Source organism: Panthera leo, chromosome B4 (assembly GCF_018350215.1).
Source record: "Panthera leo isolate Ple1 chromosome B4, P.leo_Ple1_pat1.1, whole genome shotgun sequence".
NCBI classification, from domain to species: domain Eukaryota; kingdom Metazoa; phylum Chordata; class Mammalia; order Carnivora; family Felidae; genus Panthera; species Panthera leo.
This window is the reverse complement of record NC_056685.1, coordinates 104,275,989-104,298,909: the sequence shown is the minus strand read 5'-3', so window position 1 is coordinate 104,298,909 and position 22,921 is coordinate 104,275,989. Positions and strand designations below refer to the sequence as shown.

The 22,921-nt window shown below is 36.6% G+C and overlaps 1 non-coding gene across 1 annotated transcript; it reads left to right on the top strand.

Moving 5' to 3' along the window:
• Window positions 1-16,748: 16,748 nt before the first annotated feature.
• LOC122225659 lies at window positions 16,749-16,855 on the top strand. The gene has a single exon (XR_006205276.1). It is a non-coding gene; the product is annotated as a U6 spliceosomal RNA (small nuclear RNA).
• The last annotated feature ends 6,066 nt before the right edge of the window (window positions 16,856-22,921 follow it).

The following is a 22,921-nucleotide window of genomic DNA, read 5'->3' as shown; positions in this document are numbered from 1 at the left end:
TCCTCTTCCTGGTATGCAAAGGAGATCCCCTTACAACTAAGGAGATTTCCCCTATAAATGTCAATGTCTCTTACAAAAGGGTAACTTTTATTCAGTTTTCAGAGCTTCACTGTGTCTGCCACTTCTTAAAAATAACTATTAAAAAAATCAATATGCCAAAGAGGCATATTTCGGGGTGGTATATTTTGCTCCCTTTCAGCTTTATCAAATTAATAAATCATCTTTTCTCTTTTATTTTCATTTTTGTACATAGATGATAATTTTCACATGAACTATTATATAAAATATATTTAATTCATTCAATGTATATCATTTAATTAGGCACTTACTAGCAGCACAAAATTAAGTATTCAACAAAGTAAAGTAATATAGGCGTTTTTCAAGAGCTGGCAATCATATGGGAATAGATGAGAGAATGGTAGGCATCATGAAAAGTACAAGTAACTGAGGAGACAAGCTCTGCACTGAATTAATTCCTATTTGAAAACCACATCCAGGTTCACAGCTATGTGCCTCATTGGAAGGGAAAAGGACATAAGAATTTACGCATACAAGTGTTATGGGATAAAATTATTAATTATTACGAAGAAACATTTTCCTTAAAAAATCTTCCATTTTCAAAAGTGATTCATCATGTCAGGACATTAATTTAAAAAGATTCATGGTCTTGTCAGCAAAGCCTCACAAAGCATGAAGAAAATAGAAGGAAGTCATTATGTATCAGTATAAAAAATTTAACCAAACTGTTTTCCAGACTTGCTTATACTCAGTCTTAGACAGGAAGCATATTATAGGAGGGTATATTTAGTGGGACATCTTTTCAGCTGAACTCACTTAAGTTTCCATAGCTAAAAATCACAGCTTTCTCCCCTACGTTTTCAAAGCATTTGATCCTACCTATTCGTGTGTGTGTGTCTGTTTATTTTTAGATTGAAGTCCACATCTATACAGTTAATTTCACTAATGTAAGTGTATGGCTGGAGGAATTTTAACATATGATTTTTACATATGAATATACCCATCTAACCACTACCCAGATCAAGGTATTGAACTCCAGAATATTCCCTTCAATCTGTGCTCCATCCCAGGGTACCTTTCTCCAGATAGAACTAATATTCTGGTATATATTGCCACAGATTTGTTTACCCCTGAAGCTAATCTAAATTGAGTTATACAACATGTATAACTTCTTTCAATCAAATAATATATACGAGATCCCTTTAGGCCATTGTCGTTATCACAAATTTGTTTTTTTTTAATTTTTTAATTTTTTTTAACGTTTTTATTTATTTTTGAGACAGGGAGAGACAGAGCATGAACAGGGGAGGGTCAGAGAGAGGGAGACACAGAATCTGAAACAAGCTCCAGGCTCTGAGCCGCCAGCACAGAGCCCCACGCGGGGCTCGAACCCACGGACCGCGGGATCATGACCCGACCGTCCAACCGACTGAGCCACCCAGGCGCCCCACAAATTTGTTCTTTTTTATTGCTGTGTAGTATTCTTCTATGTATGCACATACACAGACTATATATCCATTCAATTGTTTTTGGACATTTAATATTTTTCCAGTAATTGAGAAGTATAAGTAAAGCTATCATGTACAAATTATTTGGTATACCTATTCATTCTTAGGAGTATCTAAGCATAGAGGTCTAGTGTAATTTGTAGGTTTAACTTTCATAAGTACCCTCTAAAAAGGTTGCCAAAGTGGTTTTACCAGTGTACATGACCACCAGCAGTGTATGAGGATTTTCTTTCCTCCATCTCTATTTTCACACTTGGAATATTCTCTTAATTTAAGTCACTGTAGTGGGCATTTTGTGGTTTTAATTTTAATGTCTTTGATAGTAAATAATGTGAAACTTCTCATATGCTTATTGACCATTTCAACATCCTCTTTTTTGAAGTGTTTGGTTAGTCTTGTCACGGCTTTTTGAAACTGAGTTACTTATCTTTTCATTATTTTTTAGTGAGAGTTCTTTTTATATTCTGGATATGAGTCCGTTGTCAGATTTGTTTATTGTGAATGTTTTCTTCTAGTATGTCTTCCATATTAATTCTCTTGATAATCTTTGATGAACAGATGTTCTTAGTTAGCAATTTTTTAGTGAATATCTTTTGTGTGCTTTGCTTAAGAAATCTTTGCCTACTCTAAGGTCACGAAGATATACCCGTACGTTCTATTCTATAAGTAATATTGTTTTACCTTTCTCATTTGCATCAATAGTCAGAATTGAATTTCTTCTTTATGATAAATATAACAATAGAGATATATTTTTTCTTATTTATATTTAATTTTATAGTGCCATTTACTGAAAAGTCCACCCATTTTCCACTGACTGGCATTGGCATGTGTATTTATGAATAAAATAACTTAGTGTGTTTAAATCTTCTTCTTGACATCCTATTCTAGTCATTGGTTTATTTGAATATTCTTATTTCAGTACCACACTGTCTTAATTACTGTAGCTTTGTAAAAAGCTTTATAATCTGTTAGTGGTAAATTCTATAAAATTTCATTTTTAAAATTTTATTTGCTACTCAAAGTTCCTTGGAGTTTGTTTGAGAACCCTAGGTGGGTTAGACAAAGTCCAGTTCATATTTTAATTAGTCTGTAAATCTTTCTATGGCAAGCAAGGAGTTACTACTTTATTACAATATAAAATTGGCAGGTATTTTTTTCTTAGTGAAACTGGAGATAGCTCCAGTGAGATGTAATTTTTATTATGGACAAATTTGGATTTTGTAATGTGTCACTGAAATTATTCAGACTATCTAGACTCATCAAATGATATGTAAGGATAAGAAATTCACTATACATCACCTTCATATTTAAGCAAATGTCATTGAGCCAAAATAAAATTCCAAATAGTTATGTAGAAAATTTATACTTCAGCAGTTGACTGTTTTAGGAAAATACTATAAATTGGATTGCAATTATTTTTGTTTTAATGCAATTTGAAAATGGTTTTTATGTAGATTTTAAGAGTTGGAAAAAATATTTTTAAATCCTTCAGAACTCTTTTATATCTTTATCAGAAGCAGGAAGAAAATAGGTTGTTAGCCAGATAAGGTTGTATGATGTAGGAAGGCCTTGTGTTTGTTGTCTGTTGGATTATAGGCTTGCTCATCTTTAAATGTAAACACTTGAAAGGCAAAACATGGATATAAAGGAAAGAGAAATAACAACCAATGTCATGAATTGAGGTTCCTGAAAGATCAGAGGGGTCCAAAATAGAAGGATTGGGCTTGGATAGGATGAGGGACACCTCTTTTGAAAGCGGAAATACAGGAGAGAATGAGTATAGATAAATGGTTTGCAAGATAGGTGGGAGGAAGTTGAATCCTTTCCTTCTGTGAAATAGCAAGGGACACCATTTGCTGACAGGGAGGGAGGCAAAGGATAGGATGTAGAGTAGAGAGGTTTTCAAATAGTTTATACAGTAAGAGAGCAATTTAACCAGAGAAATTTAGCAGGATAGCTGTTAGGAGGGGTTGAAAGTTAATATTAGTTTTGTTATCATAAATTTGGTTATCATAAATTTGGTTATTGTAGAATTCTCTCCTGAAACAAGTGTACAACTTGTCATTTTGCAGGTAACACCACAAGCTACTGTATTTTTAAAAAGCTTTTTAAAATATGTTCTCTCACAGACATTTTTTTCAATACAAGTCTAGGTATTCCTTCATATAGAAACATCCTTTGATACAGAATACTATTATGCTTAGAATTTTTTTAAAAAGTCTTTAATATAATTTCCTTATATTATAACTTGGTTCTGAGTGTGATGAAGAAAGAAAATAATTATTAACTATTACCTGTATGATTAATCATCAGCTACTTAAAAGTCATAATGAAGTCACTTCAGGTTGTAGTGGCATATTATATGTGTATATATAATATATATGCAATAGGGTACCTGAACTGTGTGTGTGTGTGTGTGTACATATTCCTGACCCCTGAACAACATGGGTTTGAACTGTGCAGATTTACTTACACGTGGATTTTTTTCAGTACATACGGTACAGTACTGTAAATGTATTTTCCTTTTTTATGAGTTTAACATTTTCTTTTCTCTAGCTTACTTTATTGTAAGAATAGAGTACATACTACATATAACATACAAAATATGTGTTAACTGTTTGTATTATCAACAGTAGGCTGGCTATTCGTTGTTAAGTTAAAAAAATTTTTTTGCAATATTTATTTATTTTTGAGACACAGAGAGACAGAGCATGAACAGGGGAGGGACAGTGAGAGAAGGAGACACAGAATCCGAAGCAGGTTCCAGGCTCTGATCTGTCAGCACAGATACCAACGTGGGGCTCAAGCCCACGAACCGTGAGCTCATGACCTGAGCTGAAGTCAGACGTTCAACTGACTGAGCTACCCCAGGTGCCCCCATTAGTTATTAAATTTTTAAAGAGTCAAAGTTTACACAAAGATTTTTAACTGTTCAGGGGAGCCAACTGTGTTGTTCAAGGGTCAACCATATATATATCCTATTATATAACCTGTATAATATATCCTATTATATAACCCTTTAGATGAGTTTCCCTGCTGTCTTCTGTTCTTTATATTCCTTCTAATTGTCAGATTTAGAACTCATAATACCTTATGTTTGCATAAAATTTCAGAATTTACCACGTATTTTCCCCTCTCTTGTCCAGGTTCATTCAACTGTTGTGCTGCATGCCTAGGCCATAAAGTTAATTATTCTGTTTCTAATTCTAGTGACATTTCCTCTATAGGACAGAGGGACTACAGTAATACATTGTTAGTCAGATTGATTTAGTTACACTGGAGACTTGACTTGCATTTATTTCTGCATATGTTGTTATTTGAACATAAAGATACAGATATAGGATTTTTTCCAAATATGTTTCATAAATATTTTGTGTAAATTCAAAATTAATTAGTCAAGTAATTAAATCCAGTGGGCTAATGCTTTAAAAGAATTCTTTAATCATTTCTTTCTTTTTTTTTTTTTTTTTTGGTAAAAATACATATGATCTTACACTAATTTATTTGTTTTATAAATAGAGCCTTTTTATTCCATTTTTTCTAGAGTGAGACATACTTGAACTTAAAAGAAGAAAAATTAAACATATAATGTTAAATAACCAAGAAATTAGACATCTGCATTTCAAATCTATATATATTTTAGGAAACAATTTCAAGCTTTGAAGACATGATTCATGGTTTAATGTTTTATATAAATCAACAATGGCTGAGATCCAAATATAAACAGTACAACTAATAAAGAAAAAATGTTTCTATTTCTTTATGACCCCCATTAATTTACTATTCCATAACAGCACTTGTAGTGACAGTTGAAAGACTCTTTGAAAATCTCCTCAAAATCTGAAAAATCAAGACAAGATCAGTTTTAATTAGATTCATATAAAGAATTCAAACAGATATTTCTCCAAAGGTTATAATCATATTAAAAGGAACTCAATTTCACTAGTCACTAGGAAATGCAAATCAAAACCAGGATGAGATGTCATTTTATACCCACTAGAATTGCTATGATAAAATAGATAATAATGAGTGTGAGCAAGGATACGGTGATATTTGGACCTTTATACATTGTTGATGGAATCTAAAACTGTACAGACACTTTGAGAAGCAGTTTAGCAGTTCCTCAAAATGTTGCACGTTGCACATAAACCAGCAATTTTACTCCTATGTATATATCCAAGGGAAGTGAAAATATGACCACATAAAAACCTGTGGATGAATTCTTATAGCAGCCTTATTCATAATAGCCAAACAGTAGAAACAACCCAAATGTCTGTCAATTGCTGAGTAGATAAACAAAATATAGTATAATCCATAAAATGAAATATTACACTGCAGTAAAAAGTAACGAAGTTCTGATACATGCCACAACATGGATGGAACTTGAAAGCATTATGTCAAATGAAAGACATCAGTCAGTCACAAAGACCACATATTATATAATTACATTAATATGAAATTTCTCAGAGTAGGCAGATACATAGAGATACAAAATAGATACTTTATTATTAATGGTTACCTATGCCAAAGGAAAATTAAACAGGCAGGGAAGACTTTATTCAAGACTACTGCAATCAGGGTGAGAGACTGAACTTCCTTTCTCTGAAACAAAAGGTGATAGGATTAAGTGCTGGGGTGAGCTAAAGGAAAAGTACTAGAAGATATTAGGGTGAAGTAGATCAGTGTGATTAGGCCCTCTATGTTTGCTAATGTAGTTGGATTCTACACTCCTACAGAGACTGGGAGATAGTGCCGGTATGTCTTTTGATGATTATATTCCAAAAGGATGATTCCCAAATCCTTGTGAAAGACGTTCCTAGGTTGAAAAACTGGTAAGAGGCTGGAGGAAGATTTATCTATATTTCAAAAGAGCAGAAAAAGAATATGCAATCACAAGTTTTTAAAGTAAATTTTCTAAGGAAAGATGGGGAGTGGGTAGGGGGGGTCAAGTGTCTATAGTCAGGGAAAAAATCATCTAAAGTTTAGTCAAGCTCTTGGGAAGGCCATCTCAGTCACCTAGGACTAGGAGAAGGGTTGGACAAGAACAAGAGTGACTGCTAATGGATACAAAGCTTTCTTTTGGAGTGAGGAAATATTCTAGAATTGATTGTGGTAACTGTTGGCCACCTCTGTGGATATATTTAAAAAAACATTGAATTGTGTACTTTAAATTATTAATTTAGTTAATTATTTCTCTTTTAAGATGCCTATTTTTTTAAATACCTTGTATAATAATAGGTAAGTAGTCCTACCTATTACCATTTCTTTGCAAATTACTACAAGAAAAAATAATGCAGTGCAATCAGTTATAATTTTGTCTGTGGTACATGTCTTTTCTTCTTAACAAATTTTACAGGGCTCTCATTACTTGACTCCAGGTGCAATTTAGTGTTTGCTTAGCACCTTTTTTCTCTTCTTTTATACTACCTGAGTTGTCAGCCAGAACAGTCAGCCATCAACATTGTTGCCCCATGATCATTTTATCTAAACTGAAAAGCAAGCTAATGCCCATATCCCAAGTGACAAAATATGTGCTCAGCCAAATGTTATATCATGTACCATGATTTGGATCCAAACCTGGTGTGACCTTCAATTCTAATTTATTCAACAGGTACATACGAGGACCTTGAGAACTTGTCTTGCCTTTTCAACACATATCTTTGATTAAAGGTCAGGTGTAAGCAATAAGCTTTGTTTTTCCTTTTCCTGAGAAAAAGGTTACATTTGACAAGTCAGCATCATTTGACACATTTGACCTCCTGGAAATACTGCCTGTTGCATAATTTCATAATACCAGATTTTGCCAGTTTTCCTCCTACTACACTGACTATTCCCCCTCTCCTTTGCTGAATCTCTTGTTTTCAAACTTCTGAATGTTGGAGTACTCAGATTCCGTGCTCTCCTCACTGCTTTTCTTTATCTACATGTCTGTCCTATGTGTACTTTACAGGTACACAACTTGCATTTGCTAATTAATGACAAAATTTACATAGCAAGAAAAAGAAGTTTGCATTACTTCATTCAGGTAGAGACTAAATAAGAATGATTTTATTCAGCTATGAATTTAATTTATTATTTACTAAAATAGGTGTTTTAAAGCAGCTTTTTTCATGTCACTAGGAAAGTGCTATTAAAGTGATGAGACTTTGATATTATTTTTGCTTGTATAGTGTTATAAAATGACTACATCCTTATTTCACATGCAAGAGAATTTTCCAGCAAATATGGGAGAGTATGGTCAACCCATTAACTCTTTTTTTAAAGCAGCAATATGGTATTAAAAAGCAAATGTAAATTCATTCATTTAGTAAATGTTGGTAAAATGTCTCTTTTATGACACATTCTGCTTCGGAACTAGAGATATAGCAGTGAACAAAATTGAAAAAAAAATTCTGCAATATGGATTCTATATTACACTGTCAAGAGAAAGACAAAAAGGAAACAAATAAATATATAATATACTGTAAAGTAATAAGTGCTATAGAGAAAAATAAATAAGGACAGGGAAAACTGAATATCTTAATGTCTTAATAAGGACATTACAAGAATCTAGGCAAGAGGTGGTGGTTGGTAGTGATCAGCATATACATATACCAAGAGTAAATGTGTATGGATTGAATGTGGAGTATGAAAGAAAGAGAGATGGCAAGGATAACTCCAACTATTTGATTACGTGAGTAGCTAGAAGAACAAATAGCCTTTAACTGTTAAAAGTATTAATGCAGGGTGAGGGGTGTGAGAGGCTCAATGCAGAGATGGTTAGAGCAATGCTAATTTTGAAATGTCCATTACGCATTCAAATGTTGAGAATGCAATTGAATGTATGAGAATGGAGTTCAAGGAAGAGGACTGAGCATGAGATTTACATTTGGGAGTCATTACTGTAGATCCATTATTTATGAGTGAGATCTTCAAGGAAAGACTAGACACAAAGGAAAGTGACCCGATTCCTGGGAACTGAGAGTCAACACAGGAGACTGAAAGGTAGCCACAATGAAAAGAAGAAACCAAGGGTATATGGTGTGCTGGAAGCCAAGTGAGTATAATGAATAAAGGTAGAATTGATCAACTGTGTAAATGTGGCTGAGGGGTCAAGTAAGATGAGCAGTGAGCATTGACTATGAGATTAAGCAACTGGTGACTTTGAAATAGAAGTTTTATTGTCTCTGGAAATACAGTGAGTGACTCAAAGAGAGAATAAGAAAGAAACTTCAGTAAATATGACTTTTTGATTTGTTTTTGTTTTTATTTTGTTTGTTTCTTGCTATAAAAGGGAGCAGAGAAATGCATATATTAGATTGATAACAATGAAGCCATTCAGTCTCTTCAAGGATTCCTGCCACCAGATGTCTTAGTTTTTAAGAATGCAGAAGACACATCTTTTAAGCAGAAGATCTATGAGAACCATGATATCAAAAAGATTTTTATAAACCTCAGTGTTAAGGACACACTCTGGTTTTGGTCTCTCACATTTCACAGTAAATGGGCTGTGGTGATAGAGAATAGAGTAAACTGAGACAGACAGTTCTTCCTAAGGCTTAGAGTACAGTAGAATTAAACTGCCTTCACCCAGCTCCCCTTCTTGTTATTCCTTCATCTCTCAAGTAAGTGCCACCTTCAGGTCCTGTCTATGAGCTTAAAACAAAGGACTTTGAAAAAATAAGACAGATTTCTGGGGCTGCCCCAGTTTAGTTCTATTTGTAATCCAATTTTTGATCCCACTAACAGTTCTGTCCTCTCCACATTATGGTAATGGGATAGGCATGAGCAAGTACCCAGCCAATCTCTTATAACAGGGGGGATAATTGACTGCAGGCACAAGATGGTACTCCTTGAAATCTATTTCACAGCCTGCCTGCCTTCCACAACCTGCCTGCCTACCCCCCTCCAGTGACTAAATGTAGTGGGAATACTAAAGCAGATCCCTTCTAGGATACACAAGACTCTTTTGACCAACTTTGCTTCTCAACTCACAAATGGTTTTGCTGAGCCAACCTTGAACTCCATCCAACATTCTCTTCTTCTGTCCTTCATTTACATCACAGTGTGACAACTTGTCCACCCTTCCCTGGTTCCTTCTCTATTTCTTTTTGTGCAAACATTTCAGGGACTATTGCAAACAAGATCTGAGTTGTCATCAATACCTGGAGATCCAAAGCATTTTCATGCTCTTCTTCTCTGTCCCCTGTTCAAAGGGGAATGTATAGGGGCCAGGTAAAAAAAAAAATGAAGTTTTAGTGAAAGTCTGGCCCACAGTAAGCCCACTGGGTCTGCAGACTCAGTCTGTGGTCATTTCTTGATTCCTGAGCACAGAAATGGAATGGGAATACTTGCCAGTAGGAGTCACTCCAGATTGAGTCCCTGGTCTATGGAGTAAAAGTTAATATAATGGGGGAAGCCTAAGAGGATACTTTAAAATCACTCCTCCTCCCAACCACATCCAAGGAAACAATACCTTTTCCTAATATATATGATGAAGACTAGTGTGACTATTAGACCTAAAAGATACAGAGATATTGGGTCCCTATAACATATATATTTAATTTGGTATTGTACCCCCTGCAGAAACTAGAGAATTAATTATTATAGACTATCGCTGGCTCTATAAGAAGTAGCCCCAATATCACCTGCTGCATCAGGCATGATGTCAACTTCTAGAACAGATTAATAATGTCTCAGGCAAATGGTATATGATCATTTATTTCACAAATGGATTTTTTCTATTACAATTATAAAAGAAATGAGAAACAGTTTTCATTCACATCAGATAGACAATACTAATTTATAGGTTTTGTTTTGTATTGTTTTCTTTTAATATATGAATTTATTGTCAAATTGGTTTCCATACAACACCCAGTGCTCATCCCAACAGGTGCCCTCCCCAATACCCATCACCCACCCTCCCCTCCCTCCCACCCCCCATCAGCCCTCAGTTTGTTCTCAGTTTTTAAGAGTCTCTTATGCTTTGGCTCTCTTCCACTCTAACCTCTTTTTTTTTTCCTTACCCTCCCCCATGGGTTTCTGTTAAGTTTCTCAGGATCCACATAAAAGTGAAACCATATGGTATCTGTCTTTCTCTGTATGGCTTATTTCACTTAGCATCACATTCTCCAGTTCCATCCATGTTGCTACAAAAGGCCATATTTCATTCTTTCTCATTGCCACGTAGTACTCCATTGTGTATATAAACCACAATTTTTTTATCCATTCATCAGTTGATGGACATTTAGGCTCTTTCCATAATTTGGCTATTGTTGAGAGTGCTGCTATAAACATTGGGGTACAAGTGCCCCTATGCATCAGTACTCCTGTATCCCTTGGATAAATTCCTAGCAGTGCTACTGCGTGGTCATAGGGTAGGTCTATTTTTAATTTTTTGAGGAACCTCCACACTGTTTTCCAGAGCGGCCGCACCAGTTTGCATTCCCACCAACAGTGCAAGAGGGTTCCTGTTTCTCCACATCCTCTCCAGCACCTATAGTCTCCTGTTTTGTTCATTTTGGCCACTCTGACTGGAGTGAGGTGATATCTGAGTGTGGTTTTGATTTGTATTTCCCTGATGAGGAGCGACGTTGAGCATCTTTTCATGTGCCTGTTGGCCATCCAGATGTCTTCTATAGAGAAGTGTCTATTCATGTCTTCTGCCCATTTCTTCACTGGATTATATGTTTACCGGGTGTGGAGTTTGGTGAGCTCTTTATAGATTTTGGATACTCACCCTTTGTCCAATATGTCATTTGCAAATATCTTTTCCCATTCAGTTGGTTGCCTTTTAGTTTTGTTGATTGCTTCCTTTGCTGTGCAGAAGCTTTTTATCTTCATGAGGTCCCAATAGTTCATTTTTGCTTTTAATTCCCTTGCCTTTGGGGATGTGTCAAGTAAGAAATTGCTACGGCTAAGGTCAGAGAGACCTTTTCCTGTTTTCTCCTCTAGGGTTTTGAAGGTTTCCTGTCTCACATTCAGGTCCTTTATCCATTTTGATTTTATTTTTGTGAATGGTGTGAGAAAGTGGTCTAGTTTCAACCTTCTGCATGTTGCTGTCCAGTTCTCCCAGCACCATTTGTTAAAGAGACTGTCTTTTTTCCATTGGATGTTCTTTCCTGCTTTGTCAAAGATTAGGTGGCCATACTTTTGTGGGTCTAGTTCTGGGGTTTCTATTCTGTTCCATTGGTCTATGTGTCTGTTTTTGTGCCAATACCATGCTGTCTTAATGATTACAGCTTTGTATTAGAGGCTAAAGTCTGGGATTGTGATGCCTCCTGCTTTGGTCTTCTTCAAAATTACTTTGGCTATTCGGGGCCTTGTGGTTCCATATGAATTTTAGGATTGGTTGCTCTAGTTTTGAGAAGAATGCTGGTGCAATTTTGATTGGGATTGCATTGAATGTGTAGATAGCTTTGGGTAGTATTGACATTTTGACAATATTGACTCTTCCAACCCATGAACATGGAATGTTTTTCCATTTCCTTATATCTTCTTCAGTTTCCTTCATAAGCTTTCTATAGTTTTAAGCATACAGATCTTTTACATCTTTGGTTAGATTTATTCCTGGGTATTTTATGCTTATTGGTGCAATTGTGAATGGGATCAGTTTCTTTATTTATCTTTCTGTTGCTTCATTATTAGTGTATAAGAATGCAACTGAATTCTGTACATTGATTTTGTATCCTGCAGCTTTGCTGAATTCATGTATCAGTTCTAGCAGACTTTTGGTGGAGTCTGTCGGATTTTCCATGTATAATATCATTTCATCTGCAAAAAGTGAAAGCTTGACTTCATCTTTGCCAATTTTGATGCCTTTGATTTCCTTTTGTTGTCTGATTGCTGCTGCTAGCACTTCCAACACTATGTTAAACAACAGCTGTGAGAGTGGGCATCCATGTCATGTTCCTGATCTCAGGGGGAAAGCTCTCAGTTTTTCCCCATTGAGGATGATGTTAGCTGTGGGCTTTTCATAAATGGCTTTTATGATCTTTAAGTATGTTCCTTCTATCCCGACATTCTTGAGGGTTTTTATTAAGAAAGGATGCTAAATTTTGTCAAATGCTTTTTCTGCATCGATTGACAGGATCATATGGTTCTTATCTTTTCTTTTATTAATGTGATGTATCACACTGATTGATTTGCGAATGTTGAACCAGCCCTGCATCCCAGGAATGAATCCCGCTTGCTCATGGTGAATAATTCTTTTTATATGCTATTGAATTCGATTTGCTAGTATCTTATTGAGAATTTTTGCATCCATATTCATCAGGGATATTGGCCTGTAGTTCTCTTTTTTTACTGGGTCTCTGTCTGGTTTAGGAATCAAAGTAATACTGGCTTCATAGAATGAGTCTGGAAGTTTTCCTTCCCTTTCTATTTTTTGGAATATCTTGAGAAGGATAGGTATTATCTCTGCTTTAAACGTCTGGTAGAACTCCCCTGGGAAGCCATCTGGTCCTGGACTCTTATTTGCTGGGAGATTTTTGATAACCGAATCAATTTCTTCGTTGGTTGTGGGTCTGTTCAAGCTTTCTATTTCCTCCTGATTGAGTTTTGGAAGTGTGTGGGTGTTTAGGAATTTGTCCATTTCTTCCAGGTTGTCCAGTTTGTTGGCATATAGTTTTTCATAGTATTCCCTGATAATTGCTTGTATTTCTGAGGGATTGGTTGTGATAATTCCATTTTCATTCATGATTTTATCTATTTGGGTCATCTCCCTTTTCTTTTTGAGAAGCCTGGCTAGAGGTTTATCAATTCTGTTTTTTCAAAAAACCAACTCTTGGTTTCATTGATCTGCTCTACAGTTTTTGTAGATTCTATATTGTTTATTTCTGCTCTAATCATTATTACTTCTCTTCTTCTGCTAGGTTTAGGGTGTCTTTGCTGTTCTGCTTCTATTTCCTTTAGGTGTGCTGTTAGATTTTGTATTTGGGATTTTTCTTGTTTCTTAAGATAGGCCTGGATTGCAATGTGTTTTCCTCTCAAGACTGCCTTTGCTGCATCCCAAAGCGTTTGGTTTGTTGTATTTTCATTTTCGTTTGTTTCCATATATTTTTTAATTTCTTCTTTAATTGCCTGGTTGACCTACTCATTCTTTAGTAGGATGTTCTTTAACCTCCATGCTTTGGGAGGTTTTCCAGACTTTTTCCTGTGGTTGATTTCAAGCTTCATAGCATTGTGGTCTGAAAGTATGCATGGTATGATTTCAATTCTTGTATACTATGAAGGGCTGTTTTATGACCCAGAATGTGATCTATCTTGGAGAATGTTCCAGGTGCACTCGAGAAGAAAGTATATTCTGTTGCTTTGGGATGCAGAGTTCTAAATACATCTGTCAAGTCCATCTGATCCAATGTATCATTCAGGGCCCTTGTTTCTTTATGACCATGTGTCTAGATAATCTATCCATTTCTGTAAGTGGGGTGTTAAAGTCCCCTGCAATGACCACATTCTTATCAATAAGGTTGCTTATGTTTGTGAGTAATTGTTTTATATACTTGGGGGCTCCCATATTCGGTGCATAGACATTTATAATTGTTAGCTCTTCCTGATGGATAGACCCTGTAATTGTTATATAATGCCCTTCTTCACCTCTTGTTACAGCTTTTAATTTAAAGTCTAGTTTGTGTGATATAAGTATGGCTACTCCAGCTCTCTTTTGACTTCCAGTAGCATGATAAATAGTTCTCCATCCCCTCACTTTCAATCTGAAGGTGTCCTCAGGTCTAAAATGAGTCTCTTGTAGACAGCAAATAGATAGGTCTTGTTTTTTTATCCATTCTGATACCCTATGTCTTTTGGTTGGCGCATTTAGTCCATTTCCATTCAGTGTTATTATAGAAAGATATGCGTTTAGAGTCATTGTGATGTCCGTAGGTTTCATGCTTGTAGCGATGTCTCTGGTACTTTGTCTCACAGGATCCCCCTTAGGATCTCTTGTAGGGCTGGTTTAGTGGTGATGAATTCCTTCAGTTTTTGTTTGTTTGGGAAGACCTTTATCTCTCCTTCTATTCTAAATGACAGATTTGCTGGATAAAGGATTCTCGACTGCATATTTTTTCTGTTCATCACATTGAAGATTTCCTGCCATTCCTTTCTGGCCTGCCAAGTTTCAGTAGAGAGATCCATCACGAGTCTTATCGGTCTCCCTTTATATGTTAGAGCACGTTTATCCCTGGCTGCTTTCAGAATTTTCTCTTTATCATTGTATGTTGCCAATTTCACTATGATATGTCGTGCAGAAGATCGATTCAAGTTACGTCTGAAGGGAGTTCTCTGTGCCTCTTGGATTTCAATGCATTTTTCCTTCCCCAGTTCAGGGAAGTTCTCAGCTATTATTTCTTCAAGTACCCCTTCAGCACCTTTCCCTCTCTCTTCCTCCTCTGGAATACCAATTATGTGTAGATTATTTCTCTTTAGTGCATCACTTAGTTCTCTAATTTTCCCCTCATACTCCTGGATTTTTTTAATCTCTCTTTTTTTCAGCTTCTTCTTTTTCCATAATTTTATCTTCTAGTTCACCTATTCTCTCCTCCGCCTCTTCAATCCGAGCTGTGGTTGTCTCCATTTTATTTTGCAGCTCATTTATACCATCTTTTAGCTCCTCCTGGCTGTTCCTTAGTCCCTTGATCTCTGTAGCAAGAGATTCTCTGCTGTCCTCTATACTGTTTTCAAGCCAGCGATTAATTTTATGACTATTATTCTAAATTCACTTTGTTACATTGTTTAAATCCTTTTTGATCGGTTCGTTAGCTGTTGTTATTTCCTGGAGATTCTTTTGAGGGGAATTCTCCCATTTCATCATTTTGGATAGTCCCTGGAGTGGTGAGGAACTTCAGGGAACTTCCCCTGTGCTGTCTTGAATAACTTGCATTGGTAGGCGGGGCCGCAGTCAGACCTGATGTCTGCCCCCAGCCCACCGCTGGGGCCACCGTCAGACTGGTGTGTGCCTTCTCTTCCCCTCTCGTAGGGGCAGGATTCACTGTGGGGTGGCGTGGTCTGTCTGGGCTACTTGCACACTACCAGGCTTGTGGTGCTAGGGCTCTGAAGTATTAACTGGGGTGGATCGGCAAGGTGCACGGGGACGGGAGGGGTAGACTCAGCTAGCTTATCCATCAGTGATCAGCTTCGGGAGGGGCCCTGTGGCTCCGGGAGGGAGTCAGACCCCCCGCCGGAGGAATGGATCCACAGAAGCACAGCGTTGGGTGTTTGCACAGTGCAAGCAAGTTCCCTGGCAGAAACTGGTTCCCTTTGGGATTTTGGCTAGGGGATGGGCAAGGGAGATGGTGCTGGCCAGCGCCTTTGTTTCCCACCACACTGCGCTCTGTCGTCCGGGGCTCAACAACTCTCCCTCCCGTTGTCCTCCAGCCCTCCTGCTCTCCAAGCAGAGCTATTAGCTTATAACCTTCCAGATGTTAAGTCCCGCTTGCTGTCCGAACACACTCTGTCCGGACCCTCTGCTTTTGCAAGCCAGACTCGAGGGCTCTGCTTTGCCGGCGGGCACCCCTCTGCCCCGTCTCCCTCCTGCCAGTCCGTGTAGTGTGCACCACCTCTCCGCCCTTCCTACCCTCTTCCGTGGGCCTCTCGTCTACGCTTGGCTCTGGAGAATCCATTCTGCTAGTCTTCTGGTGGTTTTCTGGGTTTAGGCAGGTGTGGGTGGAATCTAAGTGATCAGCAGGATGTGGTGAGCCCAGCGTGCTCCTACACCGCCATCTTCCTCCCAGAATACAATATATATTGTTTTACAACTATCTGTTTCACTTTGAAGTAGGTTTGGAATCACATTCATGTAAAATGCTCAAACTTTAATTTGAGCACTTTTCCCTCATACATAATATTTAATAAATTCAGAGGCAATCTTGTTTGGTAAATTGGTCATATATTTAGTGGTAGATTGTGGGAGAGAAACTCATAATAGACTGCTTTCCTAGACTTTGGGCACCCCGTCTGGAGGGTCTCAAAAATGAGCTCTCTCAAGTCGGCCTCCCTGAAAATGGCCTTGTAGTTTTATCTTAGGACCGTGTCAACTCTCCTATGCTTTCTCATATTGAAGGCAAAGAGATTCAGACTAGAGGGAAATCCCGTAGAACATCAGACTAAACCCTTACATCATTGGACATAATTCCAATGTGATAGAGTGAACAAAAAATGACCTGAATTAAGAATATATATCGATTCATTTTAATGACCATTGGCCTGGTCAACCGGTCAGGGGTCTGGATGGAAAATGCTGAGAGTGTGCTCGCTTCGGCAGCACAAATACTAAAATTGGAACGATACAGAGAAGATTAGCATGGCCCCTGCGCAAGGATGATGCGCAAATTCGTGAAGCGTGCCATATTTTTCTGGATGGACAACAGGCACATGAAAAGATGCTCAACGTCGCTCCTCATCAAGGAAATACAAATCAAAACCACACTCAGATATCACCTCACTCCAGTCAGAGTGGCCAAAATGAACAAAACAGGAGACTATAGGTGCTGGAGAGGATGTGGAGAAACAGGAACCCTCTTGCACTGTTGGTGGGAATGCAAACTGGTGCGGCCACTCTGGAAAACAGTGTGGAGGTTCCTCAAAAAATTAAAAATAGACCTACCCTATGACCACGCAGTAGCACTGCTAGGAATTTATCCAAGGGATACAGGAGTACTGATGCATAGGGGCACTTGTACCCCAATGTTTATAGCAGCACTCTCAACAATAGCCAAATTATGGAAAGAGCCTAAATGTCCATCAACTGATGAATGGATAAAAAAATTGTGGTTTATATACACAATGGAGTACTACGTGGCAATGAGAAAGAATGAAATATGGCCTTTTGTAGCAACATGGATGGAACTGGAGAATGTGATGCTAAGTGAAATAAGCCATACAGAGAAAGACAGATACCATATGGTTTCACTTTTATGTGGATCCTGAGAAACTTAACAGAAACCCATGGGGGAGGGTAAGAAAAAAAAAAAGAGGTTAGAGTGGAAGAGAGCCAAAGCATAAGAGACTCTTAAAAACTGAGAACAAACTGAGGGCTGATGGGGGGTGGGAGGGAGGGGAGGGTGGGTGATGGGTATTGGGGAGGGCACCTGTTGGGATGAGCACTGGGTGTTGTATGGAAACCGATTTGACAATAAACTTCATTTATTGAGAAAAAAAAAAGGAAAAAAGCTGAGAGATCTGAGACAAGGTCTTTGGTAGAGTTGTGTGAATGGATATATGGCAGAGGGCATAGAGTGAAGATTTTTGTATTTATATCAGAAAGCATCCATCATGGAAGAGGCACTGCACAATGAAGTAGACAAAATGACTTAACCAGCTTTCTTCATTGACCATCCTGTAATTAGGATAATGAGCACAATAAAAAAACAAATGGCCAAAGTGGCAGAGTTGGAGACTATTTATGGGCTCAATTTCATGAAGTCTGTTACCAATGTATATCTAGTCTTTGCTGCCTCTGCATGTGCAACTGTCAGTGATAGAAATCAACACTGAGCCCCTTGAAAACAGTCAGGAGATGACCTTGATCAGCTGAAGACTGGAGACTAGTATTACTGAGGAGGAAAGAAAGGAATGCATGTGAAACCCTGGTGATCCATTTTCAGTGCCTCCTGGTATTCCCTTCCCCAAGTGCTGTAACTGTGGACAGATATGTGCACAAACTGAGAAGTGTATGATGGTCAAGTGTCAGACCACATAGAGGGGGTATTTTGGAAATGAATTTCTTTTCTTAGCGTTGATTGATTAACTCTTGATATGCTACATCTAGGCTAAAAAACATACTAGCTTTACTTATTTTTAGATAAAATTAGAATCTTCTATATAGACTTTCTGTACAGACTTCTTATCTTAATTTAGATTGAGATTGATGCAAAAAGATTTTATTTAGACATATATCTTAAAGATAATGGTTAGTCCACATATTTTCACCTACAATAAAGCAGCAGGCAAAATTTAAAAGATAGTCTTCCTGTTTCTGGTTACTCTTAAATGTTACTGTGTTAGATAACATCCGTTTATCCCACCTTTTTTCCACTCTGCTTTCTGAGATCGAAGACTGACCTGAATAGACTATACCAATGGGTTCCCTTTCCCTATAGCTTTCAGTTAGAATCAGTAATTTGGGAACTTGCAGGAGATCAGAAAAAGGTAGGAAAGTAAGGTTGGGGAATCTTTTACCCTGAAGTCTTTCCTAAAGGAGTACTTTGAATTGCTTGTTTTTGTCAAAGGTCCCAGTTCTTCTAAAATTGGTCACTGGAATATGATTATTTGCTTCTAGATTCTCTTAACTCCACATCTCTTTTTTTTCTCTTAGGGCATACTGTTGATAATACCTGCCCTCACTGATACTAGCCCCAGGATATTGCACTATCTTTTGTGGTTTTCCAACACCTTCCCCATAGCTTTGTAAATAGTTTTTAAAATGAATTCTCCTGGGACTCTAAGTGATACAGTAATTCATTGTTTTTCAACATTTTTTTCATTATCTATCCCTTAAGGAATATTTTTAGACATTATTAAATGCTATTATAATATCCCAGATTTTTTCACACTCAAAATCCAATTTCCCCCACCTGGGAGTGATATTGCTCCTGTTGAGAATATAGGAGTAGCTGGTTAACAGAGGTAGCCTAATGGGATTTATGGTTTACAAGCACATATCATCAAGGACTTCAACTGTTGGGAGAAAATAGGACATGGTAGGCTTATAGAATGTGATTTGTACCTTGAACTAGCAGTTTATAAATGCTTAGAATGCATAGATCTGGAAACCAAGAGGTAACAGTGAAGGGTATCATTATTACATATAGTAACCCCTTGAGAAAATTTTCTTCTTGTCACTGCAACCTTGAACTTGGTGAGTGTGAGAATTGACTATGAGAATTCTAGTGCCCAAAGCAGGAATCTTTACTCAAAAAGATACAATCATGATTCAATGAATGGGAGGCTAAATCTATTCCTGGCCACTTGGGGCTTCTCATGTTTCTTCATCAACAAGAAGGGAACTTACCAAAGTTATTGATTAGGTTCCCTTATCAGGGAGGTATTACAATAATGTACAAAAAGAGGGCTATTATTGGAATCCAGAAGATTTTCCGTGGTACCTCTTGCTATTTCTTTGTGTTTATTAATACCCATAATCAGTGGAATACAGTGGTAAAGCAATGTGTCAGGTTTCATAGGACAGATGGTTCAGGTTACCACATTAAAGAACCCTGTCCAGAAAAGTTCTGGCAGAGAGTAAGGAGAATATGAAATGTATTATGAATTAAGGCAGTTACAATCACCAACCTAGGTTTTTTTGACTAGCTAAAAAAGTGGGGACTTAGCAGCCATATTCTACAGTATTTAACTTTATTTCCTCCCTCCTTTCTCCCAGGATATTCAATATGAAACTAACTGAAGGAATATATTTGGCCAAAGAAAATAATCTGAATCTTGAAAGCTTTGAAATTACTAGCTTGATAAAAATTGAATACAATCTGACTTGTTAAAGTCAGCTGTAATAAAGTGTAATGTTGTTGTACCAAAAACCAAGTTAATTTTCAAAATCAAAAACTTATATGGTAAATTACATACTATTCTACTTATAGGAAGGAAACTTAAGTGAATTCTTCTTTACATTTGTTATTTTGCTTAATTATATATAGGTAAAAATCATGTATACACCTAATGTGTCCTAACTGTATTTAGTTTAGTATGTTATTTTTTAATTTTATTTTTTAATTTTTATTTATTTATTTATTCATTTATTTAGAGAAGAAGAGAGGGGCAGAGAGAGAGGGAAAGAGAGAATCCCAATAAGGCTCCACACTCAATGCAGAGCCTGCCCCTGGGGCTCATCTCACAACCATGAGATAGACACTTAAGCTGAAATCAAGAGTTAGATACTTAACTGATTGAGCAACACAGGCACCACAGTATATTATTTTTTAAAGTAATACTTCAGTTTATACATTTTACATCCTCAAATATAAAACTAGGTTCTAATTCAAACACTTTTTTAAAATTTTTTCTTTAATGTTTATTCTTGAGACAGAGACAGAGCATGAACAGGGGAGGGGCAGAGAGAGAGGGAGACACAGAATCTGAAACCGGCTCCAGGCTCTTAGCTGTCAGCATAGAGCCCGATGCGGGGCTCGAACCCATGAACTGTGAGATCATGACCTGAGCTGAAGTCGGACGCTTAACTGACTGAGTCACCCAGGCGCCCCTCAAATACTTTTAAAATATTATTAAGATGATGTTTCTTTCTGATTAAATATATCATCTTTAGTGTTTTGTCTCCAGGTTATAGCACGGTGAGCAACTTACTTTTAATGAATTACAGTAAACTAAGCTATTCGTTGAATGAATGAAAACTTAGTTTAAAACAAACAAACAAACAAAAACTACCAAAAATATCAGGTAAAACATCCAAGAGTTTATGTCACAATCTTATTCGAGATCTAAGACTGTTGATGATCCTTGAATTTTTTATATAACCCTTTATAGATAATATACAGAAAAAAATGTTGGCATTGTTTTTTTTTTTTTAATTTTTTTTAACATTTATTTATTATCAAGAGACAGAGACAGAGAGCGAGTGGGGGAGCAACAGAGAGAGAGAGGGAGACACAGAATCCAAAGCAGGCTCCAGGCTCTGAGCTTTCAGCACAGAGACTGACATTGGGCTTGAACCCACTAACCATGAGATCATGACCTGAGCTGAAGTTGGTCACTTAACCAACTGAGCCACCCAGGCGCTCTGATGTTACCATTGTTTTCAATGAAAAAATATGAAATATATTCTAGAAAACTATATCAATTAGAAAGATGAATGATCCGGATATTATAATTAATAATATTGAATTTCTGGAATGTGATAAACCACTGATTTTCTTCAATCTCCCTTACTGTAATTAATTTTGTTGGTTTAATCCTTTTTTGAGATCCAAATCTTTCAAATTTGGCCTGTGGTAAATTAAATTAAAAAGTACATATTATGTTCCATGATACAGACTGACTTTTGTTCATAGCAATGTGTCTACCAACCTCATATTTGCAAGTGTGTATGTGTGCATTTATTGGACCAGACAGTGAACAATGTTTATTATAGAATCTATGAAATTCTTGTTTATCTGAGCTGTGTCCATGTAATGACTTGATTGTCCATAAACCAAAAGATGAACTATTTGGAATTGAATAAAAAGAAGTTTCTAAAATTAACAAGTAAAGTAATCATCTAATAAATTCTTTTAAGTTCCTCTATTTTGATTGTCATGAACATTACTAAATACCATAAAGGAACTAAAACATAGCTCTAATCCATGTGCTTCATTCAAATAAGGGAGATAAAAACATAACCACCCTTCATAGTTTCCTCAGAGAAGTCTGAGTTTATACCTGTGTCCCTACCTTAAATATTGATGCCCCTTTTATTCCTAGAGGTGGTCATGTTAGGTTAATATTATATAGTCATCACCTTAGAGGTAATGCATATAAACCAATAACTAAAATATGGAGTGGTAACTAATTAGTATCAGGAAATAAGATAAATACAAGCAATTACCATTGGAATTCATGATTGGGTGAGTTCAATTCTCTCTGGTGATCAGGGAAGACTTCAAAGCAGATATGGCAGACAAATACGCCATATCTTAAAGAAAGAGGACTATTTCAACAGAGAGAAAATGAAGGAGAGGCAGTTTATTCAAAATATCTATATGTTTAATGTGAAAAATTATTCACACTAAAGTTGAAATGTTGATTTAAAATGTGGATTTTTTGGAGTGCCTGGATGGCACTTCATGACATATATCTCAAGATTGCTTTGCCTATTCAGAGTCTTCTGTGGTTCCATACAAATTTTTTGGATTGTTTCTTCTAGTTCTGTGAAAACAGTTGGTAGTTTGACACAGTTGCATTAAATCTGTAGATTGTTTTGGGGACTATAAATATTTTAACAGTATTTGTTCTTCTAATGGTTGAGCATGGAACGTCTTTCTATTTCTTTTTGTTGTCTTCTATTTCTTTCATCAATGTTTTATAGTTTTCAGAGTATAGGTCTTTCACTTCTTTGCTTAGGTTTGTTCCTAGGTATTTTATTATTTTTAATGCAGTTGTAAAAGGGATTGTTTTCTTAATTTCTCTTTCTGCTGCTTCATAATTGTTGTAAAGAAATGTAACAGATTTCTGAATGTGGATTTTGTGTCCTGCAAATTTACTGAGTTAGTTTATCAGTTTTAACAGTTTTTTTGGTGGAATATTTTGGGTTTTCTATATATATAGTATTATGCCATCTGCAAATAGTGAAAGTTTTACTTCTTTCTTAGCAATGTGGATGCCTTTTATTTCTTTTTGTTGTCTGATTTCTGTGGCTAGGGCTTCCAGTACTATGTTGAATAAAAGTAGTGAGAGTGAGTGGACATCTTAAGGGA